Source organism: Pteropus medius, unplaced genomic scaffold (genome assembly GCF_902729225.1).
Source record: "Pteropus medius unplaced genomic scaffold, Ma_sr-lr_union100, whole genome shotgun sequence".
Lineage (NCBI taxonomy): Eukaryota > Metazoa > Chordata > Mammalia > Chiroptera > Pteropodidae > Pteropus > Pteropus medius.
Window position 1 is genome coordinate 3922651 of NW_024352785.1, and position 16884 is coordinate 3939534.

Here is a 16884-nt window from a genome sequence, read left to right on the forward strand (position 1 = left end):
GTGTCATTTAAGACCACTGTTTCTTTGTTGATTTTCTGTCTGAATGATCTATCCATTGATGTCAATGAGGTGTTGAATTCCCTTACTATGACTTTTTACTGTTAAACTCTCCCTTTATGTCAGTCAATATTTGCTTTATATATTTAAGTGCTACTACATTGAGTGCATAAATGTTTGCAAGGGACTTAGTTTCTTTATCAGTAAATAAGAGGGTTGCATAAGTGATTTGTTTGAATTTCTGAATTTTGCCCTTGCTGCATACTGTCAAGCCCATTTTGCATCTGAGTGATGTTTTTGTCTCTGATGATGACATTGCTATAAATATAATTTGAAAATTTCATTTGTATAGGGAAAAAGCCTCATGTATCTGAGATAACAGACATCTAATGTTGGATTGATTACTTTATCATTATGAAATGTATTTCTTTGTCTCTTGTTATAGCTTTTATTTTAAAGTCTATTTTATCTGCTATAAGTGCTACTACCCCAGCTTTTTATTCACTTTGATTTTCATGAAATATCTTTTTCCATCCCTTTACTTTCAGTCTGTGTGTGTCTTTATCTCTGGAGTTGTTCTCTTGTAGACAGCATATATATGGTTCTTATTTTCTTATCCATTCAGTTACCCTATGTCTTTTTACTGGAGCACTTAATCCATTTACATTTAAAGCAATTATTGATAAGTATGTAATCATTGCCAGTTTATTCATATTTTTTAATCTTTTTTTTTTTTCTTCTTAAAGAAGTCCCTTTAACATTTTTTGTAATACTGGCTTGGGAGTAATAAACTCCTTTAGCTCTTTCTTCTCTGGGAAGCTCTTTATCTGTCCTTTGATTCTGAATGGTAGCTTTGCTGGGAAGAGTAATCTTGGTTGTAGGTCCTTACTTTTCATCACTTTGAATATTTCATGCCAGTCCCTTCTGGCCTGCAAAATTTCTGTTGAGAAATCACTACCAGTCTTATGGGAGCGCCCTTGTAGGCAACTAACTGCTTTTCTCTTGCTATTTTTAAGATTCTCTTTGTCTTTAATCTTTGGCATTTTACTGATAATGTGTCTTGGTGTGGACCTCTTTGGTTTCATCTTGTTTGGGACTCTGTGTACTTCCCGGGCTTGTATTTCTACTTCCTTTGACAGGTTAGGGAAGTTTTCTATCATTATTTCTTCAAATAGGTTTTCAATTTCTTACTCTCTTTCTTCTTCTTAAACCTCTGTGATGCAAATGTTGTTATGTTGGATGTTGTCCTAGAGGCCCCTTAAACTATCCTTTTTTTAAAAAAAATTCTTTTTTCTTTTTGCTGTTCTGATTGGTATTTTATGTTACCTTATCTTTCAAATCGCTAATTTCTTTGCTTTATCCAATCTACTGTTGATTCCCATATTCTTCATTTTAGTTATTGCATTCTTTATTTTTTACTGGTTCTTTTTTGTTTTTTATCTCCATTTACATATTTCTTATCTTTTTTGTTCAAGTTCTCACTGAGATCATTAAGCATCCTTATAACCAGTTTTTGAACTCCACATCTGGTAGACTGCTTGTCTCCATTTTGTTGAGCTCTTTTCCTGGAGCTTTGTTTTGTTCTTTCATTTGAGATGTTTTTTGGCCTCCCCATTTTGGCTGCCTCCCTGTGTTTGTTTCCAAGTATTAGGCAGAGCTGCTATGTCTCCAAAGGAAAGTCTTAGTAAAGTATCCATAGTTCCCCTGTGTCTCTGCTACACCCTTTTGCGTAACATGAATACAAACTCATTGACTTAAAAATCTAGATGGGGGCCCGTTGTTCAGGTATGGGTCTTAAAAGTTGGTGAGCTTCAAAGCCTTTACTCCTAAGAAAGAAGTTTGGGGTTTTGAGTTCCTTCTGTGGGTCACAGAGCTGGGGATGGGATTTATGGCTAAATTATGTCTCAACCTCTCCTACCTACTTCATTGTGAGATTTTTCTCATTTGTCTGAGGTGTAAGAGTCACTCACGTAAGTATTTTTTTATTCTAGACAAAAATATTCCATATATAGCTGTAGATTCGATGTGTCCGTGGGAGGAAGTGAGTTCAGAATCCTCTTAAGGTGTCATCTTCAACAAGAACTTACATCATTTTTTTTTTGATGATTTATAAAGTATGCTATCCTGTACAACTGTGGGATGACCATGATTATAGATTTTCATTGTAGTGCCAAAAAATACTGGTTATAAGATGCCAAGGAATATAAGTTAGTTTTGTTCCATGTTTCACATACTTTGCAAATTTTATTAACTAGTTTCTAGACCAAGATGTTTCCATTAGTCTCCTTTCACATAACATGTAAAAGGCACATCTCGAACTGATGAAAATAAGTCTGATCCACTCCATAATAAACACTACTAATTGCTAAATTTCCCCTACATTTTTCATTACTTGGTATATTATAGATGTGAGAAATTTTAACCTCTCTGGATCTATCCGGATTGACTATGAGGTGATGACTGAAGACTGTGTGTGTGTGTGTGTGTGTGTGTGTGTGTGTGTGTGTGTGTGTGTGTGTGTGTAAACAAACACAAAGGGAATTAAACAGCCAAAATAGATGTCCTTCAAAGGAATAACTTTAGAAAACCTGATTGATTCTAGAAACTCTGAATTTAGTCAAAATGTCTTTAGACTTTCCCTTGGAAATGCTTAAAATTCATAGAAGAAAATATACTGATGCTTTATAAATTACATCTCATTTGTGCTTAGAAACAGTACTACCAGATAGACTACCCTCTGTACTATCAGTTTTGCTTTTAAGGACTTTTGGCTATTTCTCAAAATTAAACGTACCTTCAAAGTACAAAAATAGATTATCAGCAGGCCACTGAAAAGATTTTTAAAGCAATTACAAAAGGGGAGTGTTTTAAAAAGTTTTTAAAACAAAGGTAGTAACATTGGGAGTATATGTATGGCCTCCAGAGGACCATTCAGAAGCAAGAGACTAATTTGGAGGGACAAATTCTGATGTGTTTCTTTTTATAAAGCTGTCATATCAGGTGTATTATTTGTAGAGCCTTCCAGATTCTGTCAGATAAGAACATTTTCATCATTTCCTCCATTCTTGGGGAATATGACAAGCACTAGGGATCAGGGTAGAATTCGGGAAAGCTATACATGTGGAGCTTAGACTAAAGAAACAGAAAGGTAGAGAAGAGAAAACAAAATAAGCACTAAAAGACAAACTAGGAGGAGGAAGTTACTATGTTCAAATATTTCCAATGTATTATTTCAGATGTTCTTGTTAACAATTATTATTGAACATTTACCACGAGCCAATCACTATGCTTGTTACTTGACATACAATATCTTATATAACTCTTCCAATAACTACATCTAAGGAAGGGGTCCTTTTTAGTCCTTCAGGAGTGAAGAGGAGGAGGAGGAATTTTTTTCCTGTAAGTAAATGGCCTAGACAGGATCCAAACTCATTTTCTCTGATTCCAAAGCCAGTGATGTCTCAAATTATACCAAGAAGCTAAGAAAAACCCACACCACACTCTTGATTTTTAGGAAGAAGGCAAGTTCAGATACAACTAAGATACCCTCTTAAATTAGTACAACCCTTTTGTCACTCTGAGCCTGTCTCATGTGATTTCTGTAGATTCCATCAGATAGCTTTATTTCAGACTTGGCCATCTTTTAAGATCTCAAAGCACATGCTTGGGATCAAAGGAACCACAGTTAGCCATTATGGTACTACATGGTACTGTTTTATTTAATTACCTTTCCCTTTAAAACTGTGTTAATTTTTTCTACGTAGGGTTTTGGTCCATGTCTGTTTTTCATATGACCTTAATAATCCTGTGCCATGTAGGAATTAGGCCACCATTAGGAATTAATTATCTTCATTAAATGCTTGTCAACTGGAAATAGATAACATAGACCAATACTAACATTTCTCTACAAATCATTATTGCTTTAGGTTTTCAATTCTTTTAATCCCTCCTCTCATCCCACACATTATTTCCCACTCTTCCTTTGTAAACGAAAATAAAAGGAGCAAGAAAGCTGGAAGTCTTTCTTCCACCTGACTTCTGACTGCACATAACCACACTGCCCATTTCAATTGGCCAGTTTCCCCAAGTCTCTGTCATGGATGTTTTATCTGCGGATTTAGACATCAAGTCCTTGATAGTAGAAATCATGTCCAGCTAAGTGTTACACACAGTTGTTGACACAATGCAAGGACCTCCAACTGGCCAACTGTAACCATGGTGTACTAGTCAGAAGCAAAAGTCAGGCCTGGAATCCTGCTCTTTATCTTAACACTCGTGATGACTTTTTTTTGTCCTGTGAGCTATTATTACAGGACATGGTGCACAAGCGTATTGCTGGGGCTCCTGGTCCTCTGGAATTATGTATGTGATAATTAGAATGTACCTACCTAGATTTCAGCTTTTGAGGGTGATTAAGCTTTTTGTTTTGTATGATTAAAGAAATAGAAGGCTGCTTATCTCCTCTACAAGACTTTTGAGTTTTTTGCTACAGAGGTGGCATGAGCAGAGACTTTCCTTCCAAGACCACTTCTTAGTCTCCTTTCCATTAGGCCTCCCTTCCTCTTCATCTGCTCTTCTGCCTCCTTCCCTTCTAGCTTTCCCTCTTCTAGCTCTGTTTCTAATTCCCTGGGGTGGCAGTCCATGGTCTACCCTGTGAGAATCCAGTTTCCAATTATTCTTCTCTATGAAACACCTATCATCATTTCCTCGGATTTTAATATCCAAACAGACATATGTGCTCCATTAAGGGAGAGGTGCAGTGGAATGTGGTGTGTTGTGTGCCAAGACCAATCTATTCCATGGATGTTGGTACTCAGTATTGGCTGACTGGGCAATTCTTGTGTAGCTTTTACTTAATGTCTATGTAATTAGAAGGAGAAGGACTTTGTTCTGTCTTTCTCCTTTTGTAACTTCTTTTTGCACTTTATTTGAGATTATGAGTGAGTGTGATTTCAGATGAGGAACACTTAACGGTGAGTCAGGGAGATGAAATTTCACTGAGATGCAGAACACAGGAAAAGAAAATGTGTGAAAAATCACGTTGACGGGGTTGTCTTGGTAGCTAGTAAAGCAGAGAAAGGAAATTCCCGCACAGCAGGCTTTAATAAAATTGGCAGGCAGGGATGTTGGACTGTGTGAGAACACTGGTGAGGAATACAGAGATTGAGAGCAAGTAAAGGAACCATAGAGGACTATGAACATTCTTTCTCTGCACCTAATTTATTTTTTAAATGAGTTTCCAGATGAACATTTTTTCTCATAAATTTGCATCAGTAGATTTCAGAGCATGGTTGTACACTTAAACACAGGGGGTTAACCAAATACTAGGCAATATTATGGTTTAATAGTAAACATTTCCAATCCTAAGGATAGTTCGTGAAGAGTGGACATTTATATTTGTGTATACCAGACTTAGTATATGGAAATTCAGATTTCCAAAGGAGATAAAGCAGGATATGGTCATGACTTAAGGAAGGGATTCATCATGTGATTCTGTTAAAGGCACACACACTCACAATACATGTTCCTCAAGGGCTTTAAAAATAGCATTTGTTTTTCACACAACTTTTCTGGAATTTTTATATTTATAGATCAAGCAAGTCTATTATCAGAATAAATTAAGTCCTAAATCTTTGTTGCCTGAATCACTTTACCAAGGATCCACCATTTACTCGTTTAGTTTATTTTTTTATATTCTTTCTCTACCTGCCGGTTTGTAAGATTCTTGAGAGCAGATCATTGTTTCTCTTTTTCATAGAAGTATTATATATGTTTAGAACATTTTGTGGCACACAGTAGGTGCTCAGTAAATATTTACTGAATGAATAATAATAATGCTCAGTAAATATTTCTGAATGAATGGATAGTATTGGGAGATCAGGGAAAGTTTGTTTCACATGAGTATATCACCTAAGCCAAAGGTTACAGCTAACCCATAACTCCTAGACCTAACTCCCCATTATGTTGTGTCTGTTCTTTGAGTCTTCCAGGGCTTTTGTGTGAAAGGGCAGTATGCTCCCAGGACAGACTGTGCAAGACTAGGAACTGGGACATAGAGTGTCCCTACATGCCAGATCCTGGCAGGGTCACATAGAGAATTATTTGCCTTTGTTACATGAAATATTGGTGGAGATAACAACTTTAACGTTTACCTTTCAGAAGGCCTTCCCCAAACTGAAGTGGTTGGTAGTGAGATTGTCAGCAGCTTCTGGAGCAAGGGTCTGGCAACCTTAGCCTTCATCAAATGCTTTTTAATAAGTAAATGGCTCAGAAAAGACAAAGTAGCAAGTTATGCTGGTGACCCAAGGCTGAAATAAATACTCTCCTTAGAAGTGGAAGGTCACTTTACAAGGATGCCTGTCACTCTGAGCTTCCTTTACCTCTAAAGGAGACCATGAGCTTAGGCACAAAGTAGGGATAAAATGCCTATTTTAGCTGAAAATATCTATTAAAAGAGGTGGGAAATAGGCTAACCCCTGTGCCCTGCTTTGCACTTGGTTCTGGTAGAGAGAGAGAAGAGGCCCTCAGCTCCTGCTGTTCTCAGTGGGGTCCCCTCAAAGAGCAGTTCTTATATTAACCACTTCACTGTTTTGTCCCCATCTCGTTATCTGTTCTTGTTAGAATCTTTATTATTCATGGATGAAAAAAATCCCATCATTAAACCATCATAAATATTCATAACACTTTGCAATTGTGTGCATTTCATTAGCCACTTGGCAAAACTTCTCTGAAGTACCAGAGTTTTAAGAAAATCTGGTTAATGAAACCAGAGCCCAGGAAATGCTGGGTGGCTTTCCTACTTTATTTGATTTTAACCTGAAAACAAAAGCAGAATATAAATAATAATTAAAAGAGATAAGCAGAGGAGGCATTCACTTGTAGTAAAGAGCCACCCATTCCTTGGCTTTGTCTTGACTATGCTTTTGTGTCAAGCAGAAGATAAGGGTAAACACTGTACTATGGGAATCTGGAGGCTGCATTGCTAATGGATTTATCCAGGAGCCTACAAAGGCCAGATAAACCCCCTGCTTTGGTTAACAGGGACTTCTCAAGTTCTGTGTAATTACTGACGTCAGGTTGGAGTTGAGATAAGCATGGCCCTTTTCTTGGACTTATTATAGCAGACAGCTATCCCATTTTTAGTGTCTAAGAAAGAGTTATCCATCTCTCTCTTCTTTAATCCAGTTTATCTAAACTGTACACTCTCCATCAGTATTGAGAGCTTTTCAGTGGAGTAAAAGAGAACCCAGCAAACTTCTGCAGCCTCCAAGTAAAACTGGAATCATGTGCTTCCCCACTGCCACCCCCTCCCATCAGAACACACAGATTTAAACCAGTGGGGCATTTTTTGTCTTGTTTTGTACCACAGATTCATGCCTTGAAACATTTCTGTCTTTTCAGCTTAAGAATTCTCACTACTGAAAAGAAATTTTTAAATGGCATGAGCTTACATAGAGAAAATATACCAATATGTTTTGTGGCCTTTGCCTGCACTTACTTAGGATGCTTCCATGGCATTCCTGAGCATTTATATTTGATAATGAGATGCCTCCCTTACATATGGCTAATAGGTGGTAGAAAATATTGGTAACATTCAAGACTGCTCAGCAAGTTCTGCTTTCCCCAAGGAACTTATGCCAAGTAGAAATGAGTTACCACCAATCCAAGTGTTAGACTGGCTGCTACTGTACATCATTTTGTTAGGAAGTGTCACATGTTAATGGGAGAGCGCTCCAGATTCTCAAACAGAGGACCAAATTAAGGAAGGTTGTCCCTGGTCTGCTCCTGTGGAATTATAGTGGGTCATTTTTTTTCCACTATTGATTCTTGAGCTCATTTGTGGTGGTGGTTAGCATTTGTCTCATTGTTTGTTGGCCCATCTCAAAAACTTCTAATTAAAGTCTTACACTTGTAACTCTTCCCTGTGCCAACTGATATGGGATATCAACAAGGAGAAGGGGCTCTTTCACTATTTTATATTTGACCCCATCAAAAAAAAAAAAAAATCTGAATCTTCAAGAAAATCAGGTATCATTTAATCTAATTCATTGTGTCAATTTAGATGTAGTGACCTTTGAAATATGGCAAATTTCTTCAGTACTGTAACACTGAAATTCAAAATCATTTTTAAAAAAATTTCAGCAGTGTTAATTACTCCCTCTGTGCTTCCATTGCACTTTCTTCATAGCCCTCCTGTCCTCTCATATTTGTTTAATAGACTATTTTGCTTGTAAGGAATTGTGATTCAGTCTAACTCAAATAATGAGGACTTATTTTAAGGATGCCTATGCTAATCATAGAGTCAGAATCTCATGAAAACCTCAAAAAAGAAGCCAGGTAATGACCAGACATTACAGTGACTAGAACTAGAAAGTGATTCTGGGTTTAAGGAAACAGCTCTATGGAACTGAGCAGGCAAAAGTTAGGGCTTTGCTAGAAGAAATGCAACTAAGATGTCGTCTGTGTATCTGCTCCTTTTTTTTTTATCCCCGTCTTTTTTTGACTCATTCTATTTACTTGACATCTCAAGAAGGATTTACTAACTGTCCTGGGTAATTACTAAATAGCAAGTAAGGGCAGAGATGTTTTTTCCTTGCCAGAACACATATAAGACACTGACTGTGAATTGACTGCCTCTGAGTCAGGTTCCCCTTCCAAGTTAGATGACCCAGGGGTGTGATGATGTGGTGTACTATGTAACAGCTGACTGCCCCCTTTTCCTTAGAAGGGATTGTGGCTATGACAAGCTCCATGACTGATATGTATAACCCCATAATGACTGGAAGCTTTACCTGAGTAAAGCCAGTCTCCTATTTAAAAATATCCATAGTGCTTAGCACAGGTTCTGGCCTATAGTGGGTGCTGCATAAATTATAGCTAAATGAATAAATGAATCTTTATTTTCTTCTTTCTTGAGGCTAGTTTTGGGGGAAGTGAAGTAACTTGGAGCCTGTATGTGATTTGATATTGTTAACTTGCCAATAGTAGGGAGTTACAGAGGGTCCTGGATTCTAAAACATGACATATCTCACTTTCTCTCTATCCTTTCCAGATTTTTTTTTTTTTTTAAATTTTAAGAATCAGGCTATCATGATAGAGTCAACAAGTCAATTTTCTATGAATACTGGCCATTATCACAAATACCATAACTGGGTGGCTTAAACAATGGAAAATTTTCACAGTTCTGGAGGCTGGGAAATCTGAGATTAAGGTGTCAGCATGTCCTGGTTCTGGTAATGGCCTTCTTCTTCATTTGCAGACAGTCTTCTTTCTGTATCCTCACATGGTAGAGAGCAGAGAAGCACACCCCACCCTCATGACCTAATAACCTCGTAGAGGCCCTATCTCCAAACATCATCACATTGGAGATTACAGTTTTGACATGAATTTTGGAGGGACACAAACATGCAGTCCATAAGGTTAAACCTCATTTTAAGATGAGAAACTTACTGCGATTCTAGCTATTCTCTTTAGTACCCTGGAGTCACTCACCATGGAGACTATAGATTAAGCCCCCTCTAGCATCCACAAGAAAAGTCATTCTGAAGAATATAAATTTGTATTCCAATTTCAAGGGGATCTGGGCTTATTTCTTTAGAGGGAAGGCTGGAGATCTCTCCTCACACTATGAACACTTCCACTAAACTGTGTGCTCCTAAAGGCCATGGACAGATGTCACAAATATTGGGTTGGGACAGGAAGCATACATAGGCCAGCCCCCTATATAGGGATTGCAGGCATATGACATGACTATTACTTGACTAGGCTCCAGTAGATTTCCCAATGGGATTGTCTCCAGATGACAATTGCATCAAGATTCTGTGACCACAGTGGGCAACGCGGTGATGTAGTACCAAGTACAAAATTACACTGCACAAAGGCCTCTTCCTGGCTGGGCGTGCCTCCCATCACATAGCCATCATTCAGTTTTCCTGCCTGTACATCCACTTGATCAGGGCAGAGAAAGGGTTTAGCAACGAAGGAACTATTGTGCTGATTGGAAAAATCAATCTTTCCTTTTGCAAATCTCTCACCAAAAAAAAAATAATAATAATAATTCTTTTGAGGTAGGTTCTTGGTTCTCATATCGCTTGAAAGGAAAAATTTCCGCAACTTGCTTCTAAAATACTGTATATACCTGCTGCATACAATAACTAGGTTTCCTGAGGACAGTTACCTTCGTTTCCTTCTCCACTGTCTCTGTGCTTCGACATAGCATTTTGGAAAGCTTTGGTAAATTTCTGTGGATATAGTGCTCACCCACTTTTTCTTCTTCCTCTCTATGGAGCTGTCAAACTCTGGACCCGAGCAGCAGGTCGTGTGAGCCTGCTGTGAACAACTTAGCAAAGGAGCCTGGTGTCCTCAGTAGACAGAGTAGAGAATAAGTCTTGTGGGCAGGATCGATAATAAAAGGAAGAAAAGCAGAACTAAGAGATGAGGACAGCCAAACACATTCCAGCTATAACTGATTCAGCTTGCTAATGAATCTTCTAGCTAGTACTGAATTCTTGATACTCTCCTCACTTCTCAAATCAAGTTAAAAAATTGATTCCATGCCAATTACAAGGGGCAGAGCTGTCGCTTACTGAGGAGATTAACTTGCTTTGTTGAATACTGACGGGGACCAGAGAAGGGCAAGACCCACACAGAATGCAGGGCACTCTAATGCGTGGTAACCTTGGAATCTGAAGTAGATGTAAATTGAAGGTTTATGATTTGCATCAGTGTACAATCCAGACTAAGGTTAACCTAAAGAGGAAATTTAAGGAAGTCTCAAACCAACATGAATTTTTGTCATCTCTGCGGATCCTTGTGCCTAGACTGGTCAGGCTTTTAGAGGCACAGATCCTAGCCCTCCAGTGCTCAGAGTCCGCACTCATACTTAACTAACTAGACCAATTGAGAAAGTTTGGGGACCAAACATTGGTGTAATGGAACTCTGTCAGTGGGAAAGTCAGGTGAGCTGAGGAAAAGACACCAAGGACACCTAAATACCAAGTGATGCTTCCTGCGAGTATAAACAGTTTTCTGTTTACATCTAGTACTCTGGAAAATTCTCTATACTGTGGTCAGATCTGTGAACGCCACAGTGCCTGGCTGGCTATCCCCCAGCAGGATTTCTTTTAACCGCTACGTTTTTGCCCTATGGTTTTAGATGTTATCGGACTGATGTTTAAATGTATCTAAAGTGACCCTCAGTGTCCTGTCTAGTGTCATATCACTCAGCATAAACAATGCCAAGAAAAAAGGTGCTGTGAATATATAAAATTAGAAAAAATGTAAAAGAATGTGAATGTGCATATGTGGGCCAGGGGAAAACTACTGAAAAGAAGTGACAATACAGATTATTTTTCTCTTAAATTCTTCCTAATTTCTAGACAAATTTGAATATGCATATAAACTGGGGATATCTTGAGAAATTATAGAATTTAAATTACATCTGAAAAATCCACTTTTATAATAAAACCATTGACTCATAAACACGGAGAATTTGGGACTTTGCCTAGTGCCCCTCTCTCAGTTACACTGCATTCAAAACTTCTTAAAGAAGGGATAAACACTTCATTCGTTTCCCTTCAGCCAGAGTTCTTAAGTTCTTAGGAATGAACAGTAACAGAACGGGGGCCTCTGTCCAAATCTTGGATCAACTCGGCTCTGGTTCTTTCCCTAGGCTACCTGAGTTCAGTTGCTTTCTTCTCTCCTTCTCCAGGGAAGAATGATGACAATCCTTCTTTCCGTTTAATTCTTCCCAAGCTTGTTGGAAAGAGCCATTAGTTTATGTTTTATTCTTTATGCCTGTAAGATCTTGGGATGAAACACTCTCAATAAACCACAAAGCCTATTACTATTTTAAGTACCTGCATCTTCTGGGAGAAGCAGCACACTGGCTCCCTGCAGGAGAAATAAATGGAGTTAGCTTTCTGGCTGGCACACTGTCTTTAGGAAGAGATTTAAAAAGACACAGATCTTCTTGTTCTGTCTACTGCAGAAAATGTGTCTAGATCTAGTAAAGCAAAGCACAAATTTCAGAGGAGTTACGTGTTCCACACTCCGTGTTACACCGATCGTTCTTTGATTTTGTTTTTTGGTCCAAAAGAACAAGCTCTGAACACAAAAAGGAGAGGATACTAGGGTGTTGATAAAATGCATTTTTTAAGGTGTGTGTAAGAAGAAACATGTTCTTTCTCTTATTTTAGTGTCTTCTTTCGTGGCTGTGAAGGAAAGAAAATGATTTTGGCTACCTGCATTTCAAATGATAATGTGTAGTTTGAGGGAACACCTGGCACTTGTGAACAAAACAGCATGCAAAAATATTTTGTTCTATTTTTCCATTGTAATCTCTGAGATTTTTTTTTTTGTCTTTCTCTTTGTGTTCTTGTCAAGACTGACAAGCATCCATGTGTTACCAAGTGACATGAAGTTCTTGCTTGAATAATCATGACGAAAATCCAGGATATTTCAAAGCATGTTATTGACTCAGAGAACCACCCACTAGATCGAATTTTTCTGAATTAACTCTGACTGATAGCATCAGCAGGTAGTGCTTTTACCTCAATTGTTGGGTCCTCCCATGTCCCTACCGTACCTCTGTTGTTAGCATCCTCATTCCAGAATGTTATGAGTTATACTGCTAAAACGTTTTTTTTTTTTTTTAAATTAATGTTCAGAAAAACTGCACATTTGGGAAGTAAACCAAGTCAAAAAGCAGACCGTAAGAAAAGGGACTGAGAGTTATTTTTATCTGAAGTGGTGTCATTGTCTTACTGACCTTCCTTCAGGGTGGAGCCTACACAATGCCATTGCTGGGAGTAAGACAGCAAAAGTCATGGGACACTTAGAATGGAAGCAGCGGTGGTTTTAATTAAAAGTAATGATACTTTTTACTCAGCGTATATTGAGGTTCTTGGGAAGACAGGTGACATTCTTTGATGAAAATTGCTGAAAGGGTCACTATGTTGGGGTATGCTGAACATATGGCCTTTAGTTTTTGTTCTGCTTCCTGCTATAAAGGGGTGGCTCCAAAAATTCTATACAGGAAGGGCTTAGAAGCTGCATTCTTTTGGGAAAGGGGAAGGGAGGGAGGGGACTTGCATGGAAGCTGCATTTGCACAACAAGGCCTCTGTTTTCACTTAGATGCAATTCTTTTTCTATTTTTTTTACAGTGGTTTGGCTAATCACCTTCTCCTCCCTCTCCCCCAAGCAAATGAACCCTTAGCGATGCCCTAAGACCAATTCCTTGGGCAATGCAATTCCCATCTTTTTTTTTTAATCTTATGAATTCATTTATATTTTTTAAAAAGCCATGCAATTATTGCAAATTTACTGCTCACGGGGTTCATCAGCAATTACAACTTAATTTTCAAAATAGGCACACATATGTATTAAACCACTGAACTACTTCACTAATGTAGTGAAATGTATCAAACTAAAAACTGATGGAGAATATTGGCCTGATTATAATCATTTCAGAAGAACTTGTTTTTCAGAGGGACCATGCAAAATAATAATGCTTTTTACAGTATTTTGCCGATGCTTTCCTGAAGGATGCTTATGTTCTCTGCACAACATGAAACTAAGCTTTGAAACAATTCCTAGGAAATTGTTAGAATGGTCAATGAGCAATTCATCAGAATTTTCTTGAATTTTTTTATGATACCTGGATTATATACATTCCTATAATGAGATCAAAGATTCTAATCATTTTCACAGAGACAAAAGATTCAAATACATATGTATTCTATTCACCAAAATTTCCTCTGTGGTTTTTATAAAGCACATTAGATGAGTCAAGTATTGCAAATACTTTGTTATCAAGCAGATTAAGTGTAGTTTCATGCAACATAGTTTACAGTCCCATCTCTGGTCTGGCCTGCTTTCTCATTAGAGTGTGCGACACTGGTGCCACTACTTATTGGGAACTGGCCTTTTAATCAGGGACTCGCAATCACTTACGAATTATCAGTTCCCAATTTTGCATATTTTCAATCTTATCCCTTTTTTCTAATCTGTGTTGGGTAGCCTTCGCCTTGGCGAGATCCTGGACGTCTCGTGCAGTTTGGTGTAGATGCAGTCTCGGCTTCACGGGCAGCCATTTGATTATTTCTTCAGGCAGAATTTGAAATTCTCATCTTCTCAGCAATTCTCCAACCTCTTTAGGGCACTATGGTAATGTCCCTGGACCAGTATCTTTATACTTTGACTCAATGGCACTCGATGTTGTCTTGGGTTTACTCATTTCTAGTTACTTTCATAGCTATTATAAATAATTTTCTTCTAAGCACTTCACTATTCTCTTACAGCCTACAGTGGTTATTAACTGTTTTTCTACTTTATAAGCAGCTCCTAACCTCATTTTGACTATTTGTAAACATGATTTTCTTTAATTCTTAGCTTCTTAATCTTAAAACCCCCAACTTCTTTTTCCATCCTCTTTAAAAAAAATAATAAAAAAAACCTGTCTCCCCTTGTATTAGGCATAATATAAATGCTTGAATTTTATATTTTCTCTAGGAATCATTACTATATTATGCTTACACATAATGTCTGTCTTGTTGTAAACTTTGAAAGTACAGATTATAAACATTAACTTATTCTGCACAGCACTGAGCACAATGTCATGATCACTTAAATGCTTTTGATGACAATGGTGATGACGATGACAACGTAATGCTGTTCTGGTTTGAAACTATCACATAGATGGTCCAGTACATCTTTTTTTTTTTTTTAAATGTGAGTTGTTCCTCATTCTATAAAGCTGTCATTCTTCATTAGTAAAAAAAGGTTACAGTAAGTTATAATTAGTGTTTAGTGCCCTGTCAAATAATTAAGTATAATAAAAAGCTTTCAATGAGTTTAATGTTAACATGGTATAATTAAAGCCAAGTCTTGAAATGCATTAGGTGTCTGTTATGTCAGATATTTGAGGCTTTTTCCCTCTACAGATGAAATTTTCAAATTGTGCTTATAGCGATGTCATCATCAGAGACAAAAACTCACATCACTCAGATTCAAAATGGGCTTGACAGTACCCAGCAAGGGCAAAATTCAGAAAATAAATCACTTATGCAACCCTCTTATTTACTGATAAAGAAACTATGTCTCAAAAATATTGTGTGACTTGCCCAAGGTCACACAGTGGTTAAGTTCATTCTTCCTTGATAGTAAGGATTGAGGTTTGGGGTTGTATTGAAGTGATTATTATTATTACCATCATTATTTCTTTCTGAAGTTTAAGATGTCTGCTGCAAAAATGTTTGTCTCTTTCCTGATGGGTTGAAAAAATACGTGTAAAGTAAAAGAACATAATTTGTATTTAGCTCTCGTATTTAATAGTCATTTTAGGATGCAGGGCTTGTCATAGCGCCTATTTTAAGGCTCAAATACAGAGACAAGGCTGAAATCTCACCATTTTCTCATCAGAATAACTGGAATGTGCCTAGATGCTTGGCCGTTTTAACCCTGCATTCTTTGAGCTTCTCAGGCCTTCTCTTGTGCATGTTCTATTTTTTCTGTCCACAAAGATTTTTAAAAATCAGCAGAGTACAAGTAGCCCCTGAAATAAAGGCGTCATTCAAGGAACAAAGAAGTAGAAGAAGGGCTGCAATTAAAATGATGAAAATCTTTAATTTTTATTTAGGTATACTTATACGGACACGTGTATATACAAATACAGATCGTATGGGTTTGTTTGTGTGTGGGTTTTTTTTAAATTTTTTTTTTACATTTTCTTTTACGTTTATATAATGTCAGCATTTCAAAACGGCACTCGATGAGTAAGTGCAAAGGAACTGCAAAGCAGGGCAGTACAAGCACAGGACCACACGGAGCTGGACTTCACACCCAGACGCACACACAATGAGTGGCTTCAATGGGGTGTCAGGAGTAAGCATGAAGAGCGGATTTTGACTCATGGGTAACCTCCAACATGCCAGCATCTATTAAACTGTACAGACAATGGGAGCAAGCCCATTGTAGGGAGATTTGTCTCACATCCGAGCAGCTCTGGGGCAAATGCATGGGAAAAACTCAGTGATGCCAAACCAGAGACAGACCTGTCCATTCACGGTTCTGAGGGAAAACAGAATGTGGGAGGAAGGCTAGAGACAAAAAAAATAAACATAAGAAATAAAGAGGGGTTGTAGGCAAACGGGGTGTTGGCGGAGGTGGTTTTCAAAAGCAAATCTAGTGACCACAGCTCTGTGGAACAATGAATGGAAGAAAGGAGTTTAAACTGTTTTTCTAATTTGGGGGAAACTAATAAAAATGGCTGCTGCCGTTGCTAAGGCACCAGAGAAAAAGAGTCCCTGGAAATCCGCAGGTACTGTGTGACTCTTCCTTTCACACTGACACAGAAACAGCCCCCATTTAACCTTCCTCAGTGGACAGTTTGCAGTCTTTCCCATGTGTGGGCTGCGTGATACTGGCAAGACTTCCTGGGAGAAAATGAAACTGTGTGTGAAAACCACCACAAAGAGAAAACCAAACCTAAGTACAGAACCATTTCTAAATTCCCTAAGCTTTTTCAAACCAACATGCTGAGGATTGCGGAGGGGCAGGGGACACCATAGGGCTCCAACATCAGACCTTGAAAACATTGAGGACAAAATATTGATCAAAAGTCATGTTGTTCCAGGTCCCAAGATGGTGGAGTCTTAAGATTGGGAGGACGATGACCACATATGAGTCCTGTATGGAGCAGTGTCTTGGCCATTTGTGACTCTTCTCAAGCAAGTATACATTGGATGTATCACAGCCTCAATGCATGTTTTATATCCTGAAAGACTATTGTTCTCACTTACAAAAGACATAAGAATCAAATTAATACTTTATTATCAAACACTATATACAACAGAGGTTGCTAATAATACAGAATTTAAAGAACGCAG

The 16884-nt window shown here is 37.9% G+C and overlaps 1 long non-coding RNA gene across 1 annotated transcript in view; it reads left to right on the plus strand.

Moving 5' to 3' along the window:
• Window positions 1-16882, plus strand: part of LOC120590795 (uncharacterized) — a 70882-nt gene extending 54000 nt beyond the window's left edge. The window contains exon 5 of the long non-coding RNA XR_005649771.1: window positions 16632-16882. This is a non-coding gene — a long non-coding RNA (uncharacterized LOC120590795). The remainder of the gene's footprint in view (window positions 1-16631) is intronic.
• The last annotated feature ends 2 nt before the right edge of the window (window positions 16883-16884 follow it).